Source organism: Erinaceus europaeus, chromosome 9 (assembly GCF_950295315.1).
Source record: "Erinaceus europaeus chromosome 9, mEriEur2.1, whole genome shotgun sequence".
In the NCBI taxonomy this organism is placed as follows: Eukaryota; Metazoa; Chordata; class Mammalia; order Eulipotyphla; family Erinaceidae; genus Erinaceus; species Erinaceus europaeus.
The window spans coordinates 69,867,235-69,887,897 of record NC_080170.1 but is presented as its reverse complement, the minus strand read 5'-3'; the positions used below and the strand labels follow the sequence as shown (position 1 = coordinate 69,887,897).

Below are 20,663 nucleotides of genomic sequence, written 5' to 3'. Positions count from 1 at the left end.
ATGGGTGCCTTCTGGTGTGTCCCAAGATCAAACCATTGGCTGAGAAGCTCAGACAGAGGCCGGCCAGAGAAGCTTCAGGGACTGAGGTTCCAATAGGCCAGGGAGGAAATCTCAATGTTCAGGTCAAGATGCTGTGAGCACAGCATTTCTGAACTCTGTCCCCAAAGAGGTGGGTGTGGGCAAGGGCTGAGATTCACACATCCCCTTCCAAAGTTCTCAGACATGGACACATCCCTGGTGCCTGCTCTGTGAGGAACACCCGTGTGTGATCTGGTCTTCATCCTCTCTGGTCTTGTCCAAGGTATTGATGAGAACACAGAGTGAGTAGACCTGCCCAAGGTCACACATACCCTAGACTGGACCTGCACTCCTCACTCTGCAGTGCTGCCTGGTATAGGCCTTGCTGGTTTAAAACACAATGTGCTTGTCAGTTTTAATCAAATAGAGATGGGAATGAAAACTGAAATGAAAAATAGATACCTTCCTGAGAAAACTGTGCAGTCTTCACTTGGCCCATGCTGGCTTCTCCGTGAGCTAATGGGCACCCAGGTGTCCGTGAGTCCAGATATGTGGTGTGGTCTTTCTTCCTCCTGCTGCTGCTGCCTCCCTGCTCCCTATTCTCAACCTGGGTTAAGGAAGGTCATTGGCATGTGTACTCAATCAGGCTCTGTCCTGTGGGTGGGGGGGTTGCACTCCACACCTCTCAGGGCACACACTAACTCTGTGTGGAGCCTCCCAGGTGGGTGCTGGGATGCCTGCATTCAAGCCAGAGGGAAGGGACCTGGGGACAGCTCACTGCACTCACCTGGGTTGTGTTCGCCAGACTAAACTTGTGCCTTTCCCTTTCTGTCTCTGGCCAGGAGCCTCACCTACAAGTGCACTGGTGGTCCCCCAGTCTGTACTGCTCTGAATGGGGCTATGCTTAGGATCTCTGAGTTCCTCTGAGAGCAGTGTTCCCCACTGTGCTGCAACCCTGAGTGGAGCTTGGAAAGCGTTTTCTTGCGCATGTAAATTGGAATGAGTTTACACCTTTAAGTTCAGAGATAATAATGATCAGGGAATGCAGTAGGTACCTTGGTGTTGGCATTCCAGTTCCTCCTTTACTACTTCTGTAAAATGTCTGTGCTGTAGGTTGGCTGGATGGATGGATGCTGGTGATCCCAGATCAGTGGGGAGGCTTCTCTCATCCCCAGTGGCGCTGCCTCACTAGCCTTTCTCACAATGGATTAAGGAAGGTCAAAGGAATGTCTACCAGATGACAACTGTTAACCCCCTTGCTTTTCTTCCCAAAGCTGTCCCAGGGGATGCACATTGTGGGCATATTGGACCAATACCAGGGTAGCAGCCAGACTCAGAAAGGGTGGGCACCTATATTGGGTACAGCCTTAGGCTCCCTCCCACATAAAGAAGGCAGGGAGAAGAGGCCAGGAGCTTCCCCACTGCACTCACTCCTCAGGTGCTCCCTGACTCAACCTCCTCCCTCTCAGGGCCTCCAGGAGCAGGCAGGGTGTTTGGGGCCTCTTCAGTTACTCAGAGGGGTGCAGGGGCTGAACCCCTACAGAATATGGAATCAGTGACAGTTCTTGCTCTGTGTGGGAATCTCTTTGGGTCCCTCCTTTGTGTGGAGGGTTCACACTACCATAGTCGGGTGTCCATTTCTCTCTCCAGGTCTCTGTCGCATGTTGTTATATGCTCCTCTTGATTATGCTCCACTGCCTGCGCTTCTAGGAGACCCTGCTTTAGATACCACTCTTTCACTGACACATGTCCTAAATCCTATGATACCCCTGCCTCAGGCCTGCTTGTGTGGCTGCAGGTTCCTGGTGCAGGGAAATCTCACCGCATCAACAGGAAGGATTATTTCAGTGTGGTAGCATAATGGACACATGGAACTGGGACAGTGGAAGTGTGTCACTAGTGATATTAGGAAGAAACATTAGAAAACATAAATGAGATTTGAATTCTTTCATAACTGCCATCCATCTTCAAATAAATATTTCTCTTAATATGTGAAGGAAAAAGACATCTACAGATCATCACCCTAGCACCTTTAATGTTAGAGATTCAACTTGGAAGCACTTACTTTTTCCTCTCCAGCCTCAGCCAAGTCTTAACCTCCTGGGCAGTAGTTGCCATATTCCCTCATATGTAAGAGAAAGAGAATCACCTGCATAGGACAGTCTTCATATTAGAGCTAGGAAATGACATGAAACCATTCATTAAATTATGGGAATGAATTTGCAAGTGCAGAGGGTTTTCCCATGTTCTCAAATTAATACAGTGGCTTCTTTAACTCTCTAGAAAGCCTTTCCCATTTACATTTTGACCAACTCTGTTGTTCTTAGTTCCAGAAAGTGAACGACTTTGTTTTTAGTCTCTTCATCGCAGTGTCTGTCTTTCTGTCCTCTCTCTGTTTCCATGAGGCAGGCACTCCTTGTCTATTCATCAGGTGTTACACCAGGACCAGATGAGTCCTTGGCTCTGAGGAATGGCTGCTGTGTGTTCTGACAGGGAGAGATGGGGGTGGCCATGTTGTGGAGTAGGAGGAGACAGAGAGTGAGAGGGTGACTGCAGCTGAGCAGAGAAGACAACTCAGGAGTCTGTGTGAAGGCCATACTCACTGAAAACAAACTTGATCAGAGCTAAGGACCACTTTTCTGGCTATTTCCAGAAATCTCTATGTGAGTTGAGTTAATAAATTAGAAAAATCATGAGGTGCAATAGTTAGGTACCTTCCTGTTGGCATTGTCCAATCTTCATTTCTTTCTGATGCCCTGGCTGTGGTCAAGCACATTTGAAAGCTGTTGACACCAAAGCTGTGGGGAAGCCTCTCTCACCCCTGCAGTTGCTACCTTACTGTTATGTTTGTCACCTGGGATAGAAGACATTCATAGGTGTGTTTACAATATCAGGCTTGATAATCACATGAGGTTCTTTCCCTAGAAGCAGCACCATGGGCTGAGTACTGTGCACACTATTGGTTGGATCCCTGGTGGCACACCACACTCAGCACTGTGCCCACAGCTCATACTCTGGTGTTCCTATTGGGTGCAGCTCTAAGCTTCCTCCCACATGATGAAGGTAGACTGCAGGGACCTGGGGGCTCCTCACTGCACTTGCTCCTCAGCTGCTCCTTGTCTGCACCTCCCTGCACACAGCCCCTCCAGGAGAAGGCAGGGTGTATAGAGCCTCTTTATTCACTCAGGGGGGAGCAGGGGCTGAACCCCACAGCACCCAGGTTTTCACCTTGCAGTGCCAGCTCTTTCTCTGTTGGAGAAGGTTCTCTGGTCCTCTGTTAGTAGGAAGAACTCACTCTATCAGAGTTGGGGATTCACTTCTCTCTTCCGGTCTCTTTCCAAGCTGGTATCTGCTCCTGTGGCCTGCCTTCCACTGCCTATTGTCCTAGTGACCCTCCTTCCAATGCCACTGACCCCGCTGTCAAATGCCCTAAAGCTCATTTTCCTATTGTCCTGCCTGCTGGTACTGCCAGAGGCCCTGGGTTTGTCACCAGTGATATTAGGAAGGAAATAGTAGAAAACACGAATGAAATTTGAATTCCTAAGTTCCTTCCACACATTTTCAAAGATGTATAATTTGTCTTATGTATGAGGGAGAAAAATCTGCCCAGGCCACTGCTCTGGCACATGTGATGTCAAGGATTGAATTTGGGAGCACTTCCTGTTTTCTTCAACTCCATGCAGGACTCCACTTCCTGGCCTCCAGTTTCCATATGCTGTCATTTATAAGAAAAAAAGAGTAACCTGCATATCACAATCCTGCCAGAGCTATGAAATGACATAAAGCTGTGTATTTAACTCAATGTGTGAAAGAAGAAGTGTAAATCCAGAGGAGTTTCTCATGCTCTCAGATGAATGTAGACCCTTTCTTCACCAGCTAGGAAGGCTTAACTGTCTACACTGGTGTGTTGGACAGCCTGAAGGTGTACAACCTGCTCCTAGTTTATTCATCCCTTTCTGGCATTAGGTCATCTCTCTTTCTCTCTGCCTCTGTCTCTCTGTCTCTCTTTCTCTCAGAGGCAGGCCCTCTTTACTCTTCCTAGGATAAGACCCCAGCTTCATAGGAGTCCTTGTCTCTTAGGAAGGCTTGGATGTATGCTCGCTGATATGCAGATAGGTTGTTGGCTGTGTTGTGAAGGAGAAGGGGTAGAGTGGGTAACTGGACCTTAGTAAAGATGATAATTCATGGGTTTGTACAGCCTTTTCCTGAATAAATCATGTATCCAACACCCTAGGCATGTTCTGCAGAGGTTGCAGCCCTCCTTGTCTCTGCCCAGAATGCTCACCGGCAAAACTCTCTATGGAGTCACTCAGGCTCTCCAGGCTGTTATAGTAGCTTCCATTAAGGGTGATTTAGCACCTGGCAGTGCAGTTCCCACCGGTATTTAATTTGAGCGGAACTAGGGACCATTGTTGGGGCTAATTTTAAGTGGATTTGTGCTTATGTCAATTTTGTTTAGAGACCAAAAAGATCGCAAAATGCCATAGCTACCTTCCTGTTGGAATTGTCCAATTTCCTCTCATGCTGACTTTTTCTTGTGCTGAAGGGAACCAGGATGTTGGTGACCTCACAGCTGTGGGGAGGCCTCTCTCCCACCTGCTGGTGTCTCACTGCATAATCCCCTTCTCAGCTGGGATTGAGGAAAGCCATGGGCATGTTTACCAGATCAGTGCTCATAACCTCTATTTTTTTTCCAATAAATGGTACAACTGGCTGAGGTTGTGAGAACATTGCCTTCTGCCCTGGGTGACTTGTCACACTCAGCAGTGGGCCCACAGCTTATCCTCTGGCCACTATTAGTCTGCATGGCTCAAGGCACCCTCCCACATGATGAAGGCAGAGAGAAGGGGCCTCTTGAGGTCCTCAGAGGGGTGTAGGAGCTGAGCCCTCACAGAATATGTGGCCTTCCTGCACTGCAGGCTCTTTCTCTGTGGGGTAAATTCCACTGCACCCTTTTCAGTGTGAAGAACTCACTCTACCAGAGCCAGGTGTCCACTTCTCTCTCCACATCCCTGTGGCAGCTCCTCTCTGCTCTTCTGGCTTGTCCAACAATGCCTGCTCTCTTGGAAGTCCTACTGACAGGTGCCCTTCAGCCCATGTTACCCTGGCCACTGGCCTGCTGGTGTGTTCACAGACCCAGCAAACTCAATGCAGTCAGCATGCAGAATTATTTTACTGTAGGTACCAGAATCAACCCATCTAGTAGGGAGCAGTAGCAGTGTGTCACTAGGGAAGTTAGGAAGGAAATATTAGAAAAGCATAAAAGAGATTTAAATTCTTTAATAGCTGCTAGACATCTTCAAAGATTTATTACTTGTCTAATGTGATGGAGAGAGACCTACACAGACAATCCCTCTGGCACATGTGGTGTCAAGGATTGAACTTGGGAGCACTTACTTTTTGGTCGAACTCCAGCCAAGGCTCCACCTCCTGGGATGCAGTCCCATATTCTGTAATATATAAGAGAAGAAGAGGAACCTGCACATCACAGCAATCTTATCAGTGTTAGGAAGTGATATAAATGCATTCATTTAACTGAATGTGTAATAAGAGTACAAGGGCAAATACAGAGAGGCTCTTAGTTGAACACATACCCATCCCTTCCTCAATGGGAAGCCTTGACCATCTACATTTTGGGAGAAGTGTGAATGGTGACCAGAAACTTTACATCTTTGCTAGTAGTCTCTTCTTAACTGTGCTTCGTATATCTCATCTCTCTCTATTTATCTCTCTTGCTCTCTCTTTCTATCTCAATCTCTTATCTCTCTACCAAGGACTCTTGAACTCCCTGTGTAGGTTCCAGGACCAGAGTAGGTCCTGGATCAGAAGAAGAGCTGAGTGAGTGTGTACTAATGGGGAGACTGGAGGATTGCTGTGTTGTGAGAATCAATACCTGAGTTAAAATAAAACTCAAGGTTCTATGTGAAAGCTACTTGTGAGTCAGGATCCACCCTGTCAGCTGCATGCTACCCAGAGAACACCCCTCCTGGACTCTGCCCAGGATGCTCATCAGCCAAGTTCCCTGTAGGAGTTGCCCAGGGTCTCCATGAAAACACTGTGTATCTGTGAGTGTCTCTGGACTTCTGAAACTTGCTCATTAGTGCTAACACACTAAAACTGCTAAGGCAAACTTTGTCTGATCTCTCCACCAGTAATAGCTAAAATCAGTCTGTGTAAGGCTGAACTGTCTGAAAGACAAGACAGGTCACTGAGGAGGAGCAGGGAACTGACCTGCATGTAGGCTCTATTTGTTTGGTTTGTGATTCACACTGTACCTGGGCCTCCTCCCACTCAGAATAGAGGGATCAGAGGAGCATCTCCTAGATACTTACTGAGCAGGTTTACGGAGGGTCTCCTGGTCACTCTAATCTGGTGTGTCCCATGCTGCAGATGATGCTCCTGGGGGTGGGGAGGCAGACTGGCCACAGTCACAGGGTACAACTAGCATCAGCCTTGCACCTTAGTCCCTCCATAGCCCCAACTGCTGGTCACACTGCCCTGCAAGTCCGCTGCTCTACAGGTCACTGTGTTCAAGACCAGATGTTGCACCCTGGTCCACACCCCGGGGGGAAGCTGCTGGTGTCTCTCTCCCTATCTATCTCCTCCTGCCTTCAAAGTTGCTATTCCAGGGAAATATATATAAATAGGACCACCAGGATAGTGGGGGTTGTCACTGTGCAGGCATCAAGCCTGGTGGCAAGAAATTAAAGCGTAACATGCAAGTGGATGCCAAGCCCCTACAGGCTTCTGTTGACTATTATCTGTATTAATACTTTTATTACATACATGCAACAAAAAATGGAGAGCAGAAAATAAGACTACTACCAGGAGCAATGTGTAGCATTGTTAAGGAACCAAGTCCCAGCAATGACCCGGAAGTACTGAAATAAAAGGTTCATACAATATACTAATAGTAGACAGAATAAAAAAATATGCTTTAACCTAGTAAATTAAAAATAGATATAGTAATAACTAAGTAAAACAATGAAATAAAAACCCCAAATGAAAAAAGTTAAATTGAAAAATAAATTTAAATAAAGAACCAAAATCAAACAATGTTGGTGGCTGTCCCCCTGGTTAACCACACACATTGCCATATGACAGTGTGTGTGTATCTGAGTTGCAACTCCTGCTCCCCACCTGCAGGGAGAAGCTTCAAAATCTGTGAAACAGGTACAGCAGGTGTCTTTTTCTTCTTATCTAATTCTCTCTCTTCTCTGAGTTTAAGACTATCAGATAAAAATACAATAAAATAAAATCATCCCAAGACATGTAAGCTAAATGTGCAGAGACGCCAGACCAGTGATGAGGGGTGTGGATTTCATAGTCATCACGGCTCCCAGCTCTGGACTTGACTGTGGAAGTGGTCTTTGGAGGGGCTGCAGCACTTGCAGGGAGACCTGCAGATGAAGGGGCAGGAAAGGCGGGGACCCCAGTTGGGGTTGTGTTGGTCTGCCTGGGTCTCCAGTCAGAACTTGAAGCTCTGAGGCCCTTCCTCATAGAGACCCCAGGTTTGGACAGGGCAGTGGCAGAGTGACCCTGGGCCACAGTCTCAGGAATGCTCAGATGGGTTAGGCTCAGAGCCTGCATCTTACTTATAATTGAAGCCAAGTCACTGGAGATGCTGGTGCCAGCAGCATAAAGGTTTGAGTGAGCTGCCCCTCCAGACAGGATGGGAACCTTAGGACCTGCTCCCAGGGCACCAGAAGTGGTGACTCCAGATGGAGCAGTGGAAGTTTTCCTTCTGGCAGACCTGGCTGATCTGTGATCCATCCCACCCAGGGCCCAAGATGTGTACAGGGCAGTGGGTAAAGGACCCTGGGCCACAGTCAGCCCCATGTTGGAGTCACTCAAGCTCAGAACCTGTAGCCTACTGATAAGGAAATTCAAGTCACTGGTGACTCTGGTGCCAGAGTCCGGTAGGCTTGAGTGAGCTGCCCCTCCAGACAGATTGAGAACATTCAAGGGACCTGCTCCCAGAGCACCAGGAGGAGTGACTCTAGATGGTTTAGTGGCAGATTTCCTTTTCCTGTCCTCCCTGCAGGCCCTGTGTGCTTTCCCATGCAGGGCCCCAGAGGAGGACAGGGCAGTGGCTGAGTTACCATGGGCCACAGTCCCTGCAATGCTGGCAAGATTTAGGCTCAGAGCATGCAGCTTCCTTATAGCTGGCTTTATGTCTCTGGTGGCTCTGTTGCCAGCACCAGGAATGCTTGTGTGAGCTGTGCCTCCAGACAGGTTGACGCTAATAGAGGGACCTGCTCCCAGACCACCAGAATGAGTGACTCCAGATGGTGCAGTGGTAGATTTCCTGTTCTTGACTGTTCTGTGCACTCTGTGGTCTTTCCCACCGTGGTTCCCAGAGGAGGACAGATCAGTAGTCATTGAACCTTGGGCCACAGTCCCCAGAATGCTGGCATGGGTAAGGCTCAGAGTCTGCAACTTACTGTTAGGTGACTCCATGTCACTGGTGTCTGTGGTGCCAGCACCGGGCATGCCGACTTCTGATGGTGCATTGGTGGACTTTCTTTTTCTGTGATACCTGCAGGCCCTGTGTTCTTTCCCACCCAGGGATCCAGAGGAGGGCAGGGCAGTGGTTGAGTTACCCTGGCCCACACTCCCCATGTTGGTTGAGTCCCCCAGGCTCAGTGTCTGCTGCATGGTGATAGCACCCACTCTCCTGTCTCCAGCATTGTGTAGGCTGCTATCTCTTTTCCCTGCAGAAGTGGTGGGAATGCCTGAGGGGGCTGCAGCCTGCACAACAGCAGATGTGGGCTGGCTGTTGGTTTTGGCCCCCACGGTGGGCAATGTAGTGCAGGAGCCCCAATTACCTGGGGTCACCATGGAGGAGGGCCCCCCATCTGCTCTTGTGCTGGAGGGTGCTCCACTGGAGGGACCACTGGCAGAGGTAGGGGTCCTGGAATCCTTTCCTGAGTGGCCCCCAGAGTGCACCTGCACAGGGGATGAATGGACTGTGCCCTGGCTTCCCTGTGTGCTGGAAGGATCTTGCTTTGGGACCTGAGGGGTGCTCATGGCAGTGCCCCCATCACCCCTGTTGCGGTTGCTGTTGCTGGGGTTAGCTCTGGACACTGTGGTGGGAGCAGTCCCTCCTATGGCCTTGGGCCTGCCAGGGTAGACCTCTGCCATGTAGATGACAAATCTAGGGACAGTACTTCTGGGTGTGGGGGCCTGCTGCATCTGTGTTGGGTCAGTCTCAGAGCTGGGGGCTTTGGAGTCCATTGCACCCAGGGCCCCAGAGGAGGACAAGGCAGTGGCTGAGGGACCCTGGGTCGCAGTTCCCTGTTTGGAAAGATCATGGCTCAGAGTGTCTGTGTGAGTCCCTCCACTGGGCAGGGTGGTGATACCTGTTGCCCTTGCATAAGTGGCAGTGCCAGCATTGCTATCAACCTGGGCAGTTGTAGATGGGGGCTGGCTGCTGGTTTGTGCCCTCACCATGGGTAGTGTAGAGCAGGAGCTCTGAGTCACTGGGGGTGCAGTGGAGTCATGGGGAACAAGGCCTGCTGTGGAGGAGGGCACCCCATCTGCTCCTGTGCTGGAGTGTGCTCCACTGGAGGGACCACTGGCAGAGGTCAGCGTCCTGGCATCCTTCCCTATGTGGCCCCCAGGGAACACCTGCAGAGGGGATACCTGCACTGTGCACTGGCTCCCCTGTGTGCTGCAAGGATCTTGGCTTGGGACCTGAGGGTTGCTCTTGGCAGTGCCCCCATCACCCCTGTTGCTGTTGCTGGGGTCAGCTCTGGACACTGCGGTGGGAGCTGTCCTTCCCACAGCCTTGGCCCTGCCAGGGTAGACCTCTGCCATGTATATGACAAATCTAGGGACTGTACTCCTGGCTGTGGAGGTCTGCCGCATCTGTGCTGGGTCAGTCTCAGAGCCAGAGTCGGGGGCTTTGGAGCCCATTGCACCCAGGGCGCCAGAAGAGGACAAGACAGTGGCTGAGGGACCCTGGGAAATAGTCCCCTGCTTGGAGCGAACGTGTCTCAGGTTGTCTGAGTCACTCCTCCCACTGGGCACACTGATGTCTGCTGTCCCTTTGGTGGGGGCTGCAGTGCCAGCATCACCAGCAGCCTGGGCAGCAGCAGAGGGGGAATGGCTCCTCTTCTGGGCTCCCTTCCTAGGAGCTTTGGTTGAGGACCCTTGTGCGCCTGTTGGCGCAGCCCTGCCCACAGTGACCTGCTGGACCCCTGAGCTGTCAGAGGAGGCATGGCTTCTTTTGGAGGCTCTAGTATTAGGTCTTGTGCCTCTGCTCCTCTTCTGCCCAGAGGTCCCAGACATGTCACCCTGTTCCATGATGGGTAATTGGGGAGGGCACACCCCAGAAGGAACCTTGAATTGCTTGGACACTGAGCTGGAGTAGGATCTGAATATTCCAGTGGTAGTATCTCCGCACAGGTGTGTGTGTGTGTGTGTGTGCGCGCGCGCGCGCACGCGTGTGTGTGTATGTGTGTGTGTGTGTGTGTGTGTGTGTGTGTGTGTGTTAGGGGCCGGACCCAAATGTGGCCCAGAGAGGCCACCCCCCACCCTGACCCCACCCCTCCCCTCCCCTCCCCTGCCCCTTAGTGTTCCTGTCCACCTGATATAGGTGCTGTTGATTCCAGGACAAGTCCTCAGTTTCTGAATAAAGGACAGGAGGGAGCAGTTCACCATAGAGGGATCAGACCTGGAGAGAGCAATCTCTTGATCAGAGGTCAGCTCAGAATCAGAGATGCCAACTGCTTGACCTGTTGCCAGGAGACCAGTGGAAGCTGTTGGCCAGGGCAGCCCATGTCCAGTGGGGGTGGGGGCCTGGGGGAGGTCATCCCAACAGAGACAGTCTTAGACTACACGGACTGTCTGGGTGCTGGCCTGGGCAGGGACAGGCCCTCTGAAAGAAGCATGTCCCCTCCCCCTGCAGCAACCCCAACCTATAGTGGGTGCTTGAGGGACAGCTTTTTTTACCCCCCCATCCGAATGTGGACTGTCTTAGTGCCCTGTGATTGGTGGAAAGTGTTTTTCTAATGTTTGCTGAGGTGATGGTGTTCCATTAACTATCCCTTCCCCAACCCATGGTAGGAATGTTCCACTTTCTATTGGGTACATTTGCACATCTGATAGATAGAGGTCCTGTCACTCAACTAATCTAGTCAGTGGGTCCTCTCTACTCTCCTGCTAAGTTTGTCAAGGGTCTGTGTGAAAACTACTTGTGAGTCAGGATCCACCTCTTTCCCAGGTCATGACTCAAGGCTCCACATCAGGATGGCAGCACCAGTGCAACACAGTCCACAGCTCACAGCAACCACCTGCCCTAGAGCAGCTCCATGGAGGACAGTATCCCACTGAGTATTGAAATCTACTCTCAATAGTATGGTTGTTAATGTGACTCATCTTATGAATAATGTTTCATGTGTGTGCTGCTCCTTATTTGGTTCATCGACAGGGTAATCCATGTAACCCCTTCATGTTATTATGGGTCCCTAATCATCATGCAATGCCCAAGTTGTTCCTTCCCTTTTTAAAGTCACCTTCTGTTAGTGGGAGCAGCTTTCTACCATTGACTTGGTGCTGCTTTGTCTTAGAAGCTCAGCTGGGTTTCTTATAGAGAGCAAGTCAACAAATGGTGTTGGGGAAATTGGGTTGAAACCTGCAGAAGAAACTGGACCACAACATTCCACTGCGCAGAAAAGAGAACTCCAAATAGGACAAGGGATCTGCAGAAGGGTCACCTAGAACAGCAGGCAGTGGAGCATAATCAAGAGGTGTTGTTAAAATTCGTAAGGCTCTGGTCGGGCTGGCTTGCTTCACGGCGGGTAACAGAGACGACCAGACACACGGCTGGGCAGGGAAGCTGTATTTCTTTATTCAGGAGGAACTATTCATAAACTAAGACAAACTAATCACCAAACAGAACTCTGCTGTCTCTTTGCGGCGGCGCAAGCACTCTTTCTTTTACTCTGGAACTCAGGAACCCTCTCCCTTACTCTCGAACTCAGAAACTCTCGCACTCTCGCACTCTCGAACTCCGGAACTCAGGAACTCGGTCTAACTCAGGAACTCAGGAACTCTGGCTAACTCTGGCACTCTCGAACTCAGGAACCCTCTCCCTTACTCTGGAACTCAGGAACTCTCGGACTCATGAACTCAGGAACCCTCCCTCAGGGTTCCTTGGGGCGGGGCCAAGCAGGCCCGCGAAATTAATTGGACTGATCCAATTCTCTTGGTTTGGGGAGGGCTAGAACAAACCAATGTAACGCATACGACAAAGAGGAGTATAGAACAACTTGCCACAGAGACCTGGAGAGAGAAATGGACACCTGACTTAAATTACACTTTACATGCTTCCTTAGGGGGTACACAGAGAGTACATGATAGGGAAGGGTACAGCTGTTTCTCTTCTGATGTGGGGTCTGTAGAGTCCTCTGCCAAGCGCTGTCCTCCATGGAGCTGCTCTGGGCCAGGTGGTTGCTGTGAGCTGTGGACTGTGTTGCACTTGTGCCGCCATCCTTATGTGGAGCCTTGAGTCATGACCTGGAAAAGAGGTGGATCCTGACTCACAAGTAGCTTTCACACTGACCCTTGAATAACTTAGCAGGAGAGTAGAGAGGACCCACTGACTGGATTAGTTGAGTGACAGTACCCTGTGACTGACTTAGCAGGTGAGTGGACAGGACCAGGTGAATGAGAGGAGGAGGGGTCCTGAGGGTGTTCAGAGGCCTGGGGTGCTGAGTGGAGGATAAGGCCTGAGGGTGTTTAGAGGCCTGGGGTGCTGAGTGGATGGGGCCTGAGGGTGTACAGGAGCTTGGGGTACTGAGAGGAGGAGGGACTCTGAGGGTGTTCTGGGGCCTGGGGTGCTGAGGGGAAGAGGGTGCCTGAGGGTGTTCTTGGGCCTGGGGTGCTGAGAGGAGGAGGGGTCCTGAGGGTGTTCTGGGTCTTGGGGTGCTGAGAGGAGGAGGGGGCCTGAGCATGTTCAGGGGGCTGGGTGCTGAGGTGGAGGGTGCCTGAGTGTGTTCAGGGTCCTGGGGTGCTGAGGGGAGGAGGGGTCTGAGGGTATTCAGGGGCCTGGGGATGCTCCATGGGTGCTCAGGCACAGTGCTCATCTGGGGCATTCCTCAGGATGCTCCTTGGGGTTCTCTGCCTGGGAGCTGCTGGTGTGCTCTGCCCTGCTTTGCCCCTCCCCTGCCCGCCCCTCAGCACCCCTCACCGCCCCCACTGGCACACCTATGCATGTGCTACCCCACAGTCGGCCAGTGTGGCTGCTGGGAGCACAGCCACAGGATGGAAGGCACGGGCTCAGGGGCTGCTGGCTCTGGCCCTTCTGGTACTGCTGGCCGCAGTGTGCACACAGAGGTGCTTATCCTGTAAGCCTGGCAGGGGGGCGCGGGGCTGCCCTGGGAGAAACTGCACACCAGCAGCTGGCGGGACCCCGAGAATGGCTGCACCCATAGGGCCAGGACCCCACCGTCTGCACCCCAGACCGGGTGGGGGCCCCGGAACTGCTCCCTCCAGTGGGGGGACCGCCAAACTGCCCCTCCATCAGGCTGGGACCCAAGATCTGCCCCCTCCAGTGGGCTGGGATCCTGGTGGAGGAGATGGGGGCTGCAAGTAGATGCTGCGCTGTGCTGGGCCCTCAGGGATGCCACCCACACTCAGGCCTGTGGTCACTGCTGCACCACAGGACGCCCCTTTCTTCTTCTAGCGTTTGCCCTTCTTCCGTAGCCAGTCAGCAGCTTCAGGTTGAGCCTGATGTACAGTTTCGAGACCTCCTTTGAATCTGAAGAAGTGGCAGTCGTTGACTATGTGGGTCATAGTCTGTCTGTAGCCACAGGGGCAGTTCGGGTCGTCTCTGGCTCCCCAGCGGTGGAACATAGCGGCCCACCAGCCATGGCCTGTTCGATAGCGATTGAGGAGGGCCCAATCATAATGTGCTAGGTCAAAGCCGGGTTGATGCTTGCAGGGGTCTGTGATGAGGTGTTTGTTCTTTACCTCAGCTGACTGCCAACTCTGTTTCCAACAGTCTGGAACAGAGAAGTTCATTGTAGGCATAGGGAACCAGATTGGGTGACGAGACATCAAGCGTTGGACAGGGTGGGCGAAGATATCTGCGTATATTTGCAGGTCCGGTCCAGCGTAGACGTGGGAAATGAACTTAGATGATGCCGCATCCCGACGAATATCTGGTGGGGCGATGTTGCTAAGAACTGGCAGCCATGGAACCGGGGTGGAACGGATGGTTCCAGAAATTATCCTCATGGAGGAATATAATTTGGAATCGACCAAGTGGACATGGGGGCTACGGAACCATACTGGGGCACAGTATTCTGCAGTGGAATAGCATAATGCCAGAGATGATGATCATAGTGTGGAAGCGCTCGCGCCCCATGAGGAGCTGGCCAGTCTTTCAATGATGTTATTACTCGCGCCCACCTTTGCTGCAGTTTTTATGAGATGTTCGTGAAATGACAGAGTGCGATCGAGAGTAACGCCAAGATAGACTGGCTGGGCTTCATGCCAGATTCTCGTATCTCCAAGCTGCACATTAAGCTCACATGAGGTGTAGATGGAAAACAGATGATACCGTTTTTGCAGTGCTAAGGATTAGTCGCCATTTTGTACAGTAATCAGATATCAGAGACATGTCTTTCATGAGTGTTTCCTCGAGGATGTCGAACTTGGATGCCTGAGTTGCACAGCAGATGTCATCGGCGTAGATGAACTTCCTTGAAGAAGTTTCTGGGAGGTCATTGATGTAAATATTAAATAGTGTAGGAGCCAGAACAGAGCCCTGGGGGAGGCCACTTGCAACAAGTCTCCATCTGCTAGGCTTGTCACCCAGATGCATCCGGAATCTTCTGTTTTGGAGGAGAAACGATATAGTGCTGGTAACCCATGGAGGCAGGCATCTTGAGATCTTGACTAGGAGACCACGGTGCCAGACCGTGTCATAGGCTGCTGTGAGATCAACAAAGACAGCACCCGTCTTCAAATTCTTCTGGAATCCATTTTCAATGTAAGTTGAGAGGGCCAGGGCTTGTTCGCAGGTAGATCTTCCTGGGCGGAAACCAGCTTGGGCGGGTGATAGGAATTTCTCTGTAAGAGGAGAAATACGTGAAAGAAGCAGCCTCCCAAGGAGTTTGTAACACACAGAGAGGAGAGAAATTGGTCTATAGCTGGCGGCCAGTGTTGGGTCTTTCTTTGGTTTCAAAACCGCTATTACCTTCGTAGGACGCCAAACTTTGGGCATAGACTCAGATTCCAAGATGTGGGACAGGAGTGAAGCAAGCCACTTCTTTGCAGCGGGGCCCAGGTTAAGAATGAGTTCTGGGGTGATGATATCATAGCCAGCAGCTGTTCCCAGTTTAACCCTCTTCAGAGCGTCTTCCAGTTCAGACAGTGTAAAGGGAGAGAGTTTTGGAGATGGACAAGATAATTGGAAATCATGGGAAATTTCTCTTTTCCAGACTGGGTCGATCTTAGCACGTTCAACTTGAGTTAGGTGACTGGCCAGTGAGTTTGGAGAGACGGGAGGATGGGAGGCGGGAGGGGGTTGGCTACCAGCACCCAGTCTGTGAAGAAGCTTCCAGGCCTTCCTACTTGAGTGGGTGAAGTTCAGACTTTCCGTGAGTTGTTGCCAGCGGGCTTGGCGTGCTGCATCCAGGGAGGCAATGAGATGGTCAGCCTCATCTGGGTCGCCCGACTCATCATACTGCTTTTGTAGTTGCTCGCATTCAGCATCAAGACTAGGTGTATAGTTAGCACGTCTCCCACGAGGAATGGCTTGGGAAGCTGCTTTGATGATGGCTTGGCGGAAGCGCCTGTAGGAGTCTTCAGAGGGGATAGAGTTAATTGGAATTGCAGGAATAGATTTGTTGCTAAGATCACTGAATAGACGCCAGTTTGCTTTCTGAAAGTTCCATCTTAGTTTCTCCGAGCACAGAATCAGTGGGAGCTGGAGACCAATGTCGATGATAGCTGGGCAGTGATGACTGTGCGAGAAGATCTTGAGAACTTGTCTCGTAGAGGGAAAGGCTTGGCCGTTGACTGTGCTAATCCAGCACAGGTCGGGTGACGATTCTTTATTCCATCTAGCACTGTGAAAAGAGCCTGGCTGTTTGGGATCGTATAGTAGGGAGAGGTCATTCGCTGAAGCCCAGTCGGCTAAGATAGAGCAGTCAGCATGAGTGGAGGAATATCCCCAGTCTTGGTGATGACTATTAAAGTCTCCAACGTAAATGGCTGGGTGATTTGGGCTAGGCAGGACCTCATTATCCCATGAGGCACTGGGAGACTTATATACGTTGACGAGCTGAATAGTTCCAATAGTAATGGAGTCGTAGAAGGTTGAAGAGGACGTATGGTAAACATCCGCAAGACACGATTTGGCGTAGATGGCTCGGCCGTGTTTAGGATGGAGATTATAGCATATTAAATTGAATCCACTGATGGTGAATCGAGCAGCTTCATCGACTGCTATATGTGTTTCTTTTAGGCAGATAACATCTGCCTGATGCTGTATCGCCAATTGACCAATAAGAACGCGTTTGGCAAAGGACAGCCCCTCAACATTAAGTTGGAGGACTCGAAGAGCAGGACCAACAGCTTGAAAGCTGTCAGGAGCTGCTTGTTGCTGGCTTGGAAAGTGACTGGGATCCATGTGGATTCAGTCGGCTAGGAAGGATCATCAGTTTCCCCAATGAATGGGTACTCACGAGATGCACCATGGGAAGGTCGATCCAATGCATCCAGGTCCCCCCCTGGTGGCTGTCAGCATGAACATTGACATCTCCAGTATCAACATGGTGTCAGAGGTCAACATGGTGAGTGGGATCCTGGGGGAGGGGCCTGTGGTCAGATGGCGGCTAAGAGAGTCAGGGGTCCTGGGCATCTTGGAAGCTGTGAGGGTCTGGGGGCTGTGAGTTGGGGGCCATGAGGGTCTTGGGGGCTGAGAGTGTCTAGGGGCTGAGAGGTTCTGGGGGTGGAGAGGATCTTGGGGGCTATGAGGGTCTTGGGGGCTGAGAGGGCCTGGGGGCTATGAAGGTCTTGGGAGCTGAGAGCGTCTGTGGGCTGTGAGGGTCTGGGCACTGTGAGGGTCTTGGGGATGAGAGGGTCTTGGGGGATGAGAGGGTCTGGGGGCTGTGAGGGTCTGAAGAATGTGAGGATATGGGGGCTGTGGGGTTCTGGTTGCTGTGAGGGTCTGGGTGCTGTGAGGATCTGGGAGCTGACAGGGTCTGGGGGCTGTGAGGGTCTGAGGGCTCAGAGGGCCTGGGGTCTTTGATGGTTTGGTCTGTGAGGCTCTGGGGGCTGAGAGGGCCTGTGGGATGAGAGGGTCTGGGGGCTGTGAGGGCCTGCGGGCTATGGGGGTCTGGGGGCTGTGAGGGACTGGTGGCTGAGTGGTCCTGGGGGCTTTGAGGGTCTTGCGTATTGTGAGTGTCTGTGGGCTGTGAGGGCTTGTGGGCTGAGATGGTTTGGGTGCTGTGAGGGCCTGGGGACTGTGGGGGTCTGGGGGCTGTGAGGGTCTGGGGCCTGAGAGGGCCTGGGGGCTGTGAGGGTCTGAGGTCTGTGAGGGTCTGTGGGCTGTGAGGGCATGGGTGCTATGGGGGTCTTGGAAGCTTGAGGGTCTGGGTGCTGTGAGTTGGGGGCCATGAGTGTCTAGGGGCCTAAGAGGGTCTGGGAGCTGAGAGGGTCTGGGATTTCTGAGGGTCTGGGGGCTATGAGGGTCTTGTGGGCTGTTAGGGACTTGGGGCTTGAGGGTCTTGGGGGCTGTAAGGGTGGGGGCTATGAGAGTCTGGGGTCTGAGAGGCTCTGGGGGCTGAGAGGTTCTTTGGGCTATGAGGATCTTGGGGGCTGAAAGCAGAGCGTCTGGGGGCTGTGTGGGTCTTGGAGGCTCAGAGGGTCTGGGTGCTGAGAGGTTCTCGGGTCTGAGGGCCTGTGGGCTGAGAGGATCAGGGGCTGTGAATCTGCAGGTTGTAAGTAGGGGGGTTGTGATGGGGGGGACACATGGGACAGTGATTCCTGAGGATGCTATGGCTCCTGGCAGGAGGCTGGGAAGCTGGGCCTGGTGGTCTTGGAAACCTGCAGTAGGGAACACCTTGGGGGACAGCTGAATGCAGGGATATCTAGGGGTCTGGAAGTCCAGAATAAACCTTGGGGGTGGACACTTGGGGCTCCACCAGAGCCCAGCCTGGGAAGATATGTGCTGCAGCAGCATCAGGTGGTGGCCTCTGCATGCAGTGCAGCCACCCTGAAGCTGGCAGCCCTCATGGATGCCCGCCCTCTGGACCTGGCCACAAGTGACAGATGTGCCCAGAGGCCCGACACCATGTCCCCGAGGTCTGGAGTACAACGGGACTCCCAGTGTGTACTGAATCTGCTGAGAGTAAACACGTGCATCCAGCAATGGTCTGGCCCTGGCTTGTGGGGCTCTCAGTGGCTCTATGGGCAGGAAGCCCTGGACCTGGAGTCAGATGGCCACCAGGGGCTCACCTGTGCAGGACAGGAATCAGGAGGAGTGGGTGCTGCAGGAACACCTGGGTTGGCTCCAGAGGAGGAGGGGGCCTGAGGGTGTTCAGGGGCCTGTGGTGCTGAGAGGAGGTAGGGGCCTGAGTGTGTTCAGCGCCCTGGGGTGCTGAGAGGAGCAGGGTCCTTATGCTGTTCAGGAACCTGAGGTGCTGAGAGGAGGTGGGGGCCTTAGGGTGTTCAGGGGCCTGGGGTGCTGAGAGGAGGAGGCAGCCTTAGGGTGTTCATGGGACTGGTGTGGTGATGGGAGGAGGGGGCCTAAGGGTGCTGAGAGGTCTGGGTGCTGAGAGGTGGAGGGGGCCTGAGGGTGTTCAGAGGGCTGGGGTACTGAGAGGAGGAAGGGGCCTGAGGGTGTTCAGAGGCCTGTGGTGCTGAATGGAGGGGGCCTGAGGGTCTTCAGAGGCCTGGGGTGCTGAGAGGAGGAGGAGGCCTGAGGGTCTTCAGAGGCCTGGGGTGCTGAGAGGGGGAGGGGTCCTGAGGGTGTTCAGGGCATTGCCCTGTCCTCAGCCCTCTTTCTCCAGTCCCAGTCCCCTGTCCCCAGTCCCTGTCCCCAGTCCCCTGTCATCAGCCCCCTGTCCCCAGTCCCTTGTCCCTGTCCCCAGTCCCCTGTTCTCAGTCCCAGTCACCTGTCCCCTGTCCCCATTCCCTGTCCCCATTCCCCCAGTCCCCAATCCCTTTCCCCTGTCCCCTGTCCCAGTCGTTGTCCCCAGTCCTAGTCCTCAGTCTCCAGTCCCCTGTCCTGGAAGCTATCCCAATTCCAGTTTGCTAAGTTTATCTGGCTGAGTGCACAGAGGCCCCTGCCCTCCATCAGGAGCCTGCCTGTACCCCACAGCGCCCTGAGCACTCACCAAGCACCACACCCTGGGACTGTCCTCTGGGGTGCTCAGCCAGGGTGCTCAGCCTGAGTGCTCAGCTTGGGGTGCTCATCCGGAATTCTCATCCAAGTGCTCCTCTGGGTGCTCCTCTGGGTGCTCAGGCAGGGTGCTCCTCTGAGGTGTTCAGGCAGGGTGCTCCTCTGAGGTGTTCAGGCAGGGTGCTCTCTGGGTGCTCAGGCAGGCTTCTCTGTGTGCTCAGGTATGGTGCTCCTCTGGGGCTTTCCACAGGGCGCTCCTTGGGGTGCTCTGCCTAGGGGGTGCTAGGGAGCTCTGCCCTGCCTAGCCCCTCCCTGCCCCCACTGGTGCACCTGTGCATGCACCACCCCCATTCCACCAGTGTGGCTGCGCTCCCCTCAGCCACAGGATGGGGGACACCTGGCTCAGGGGCAGTGGGCTCTGGCCCTTCCGGTGCTGCTGGCCATAGTGAGCACGCAGAGGTTCTTATCCTGCAAGCCGGCCGGGGGGGCACAGGGCTGCCCTGGGAGGAACTGCACCCCAGCAGCAGGCGGGACCACGAGAATGGCCGCCCCCATAGGGCCAGGACCCCTCCGTCTGCACCCCAGACTGGTTGGGGGCCCCGGAACTGCCCCCACCGGCTGGGGGACCCTAGAACAGCCCCTGAGTCAGGCTGGGTCCCCAAGATCTGGGCCCTGCGGTCAGGCTGGGACCCGGAGATCTGCCCCCTCAGTCAGGCTGGGACCCAGAGATCTGCCCCCTCGGTCAAGCTGCGACTCTGAGAACTGCCCCTCAGTCGGGCTGGGACCCCGAGATCTGCCCCCTGGTCAGGCTGGGACACCCCTCCGGGGGGGGCCCTAGGGCCCTGGAACTGACCCATAGGTCGGGGGGCAGGGCTGAGCAGCACCCACCATGCACTGTGGTTCCCTTCCCCGCAGTGTCAGCAACCCCAGTAACACCACCCTGGTGAAGGAGAAAGCTGCTGAAAGGCTATGACATCTGCCTGAGGTCAGACTTTGGAGGTGAGGTTGCTGGGTGTAGAGGGTGCCAGGTGCCTGGGAGTTGAGGGTTGCTGAAGTGGGGGTGCATGGGAGATGAGGGTGTGGAGGTGAGGAGCTGCAGGTATGAGGGGATGAGAACGTGGGGCTGTAGGTGAGGGGGTGCAGCTGATTGTGTGCAGGTAAGGGGGTGCAGGGGGTAGGAGGTGGGGGTGCAGGTGAGGGGGTTCAGGGGGTAGGAGGTGGGGTGCAGGTGAGGGGTGAAGGGGGTAGGAGGTGGGGTGCAGGTGAGGGGTGAAGGGGGTAGGAG

The 20,663-nt window shown here is 53.4% G+C and overlaps 1 long non-coding RNA gene across 2 annotated transcripts in view; it reads right to left on the bottom strand.

Moving 5' to 3' along the window:
• Positions 1-579: 579 nt before the first annotated feature.
• Positions 580-20,663, bottom strand: part of LOC132540441 (uncharacterized) — a 143,835-nt gene continuing 123,751 nt past the window's right edge. Inside the window, exons 1-3 of one of the 2 annotated variants that reach the window (XR_009551627.1) lie at positions 2,084-2,155; positions 806-869; positions 580-625 (exon numbers count right to left, since the gene is read on the bottom strand). This is a non-coding gene — a long non-coding RNA (uncharacterized LOC132540441). Of the gene's footprint in view, positions 626-805; positions 870-2,083; positions 2,156-20,663 lie in introns of those variants that run through there. The other variant, XR_009551628.1, reaches the window with a different exon arrangement.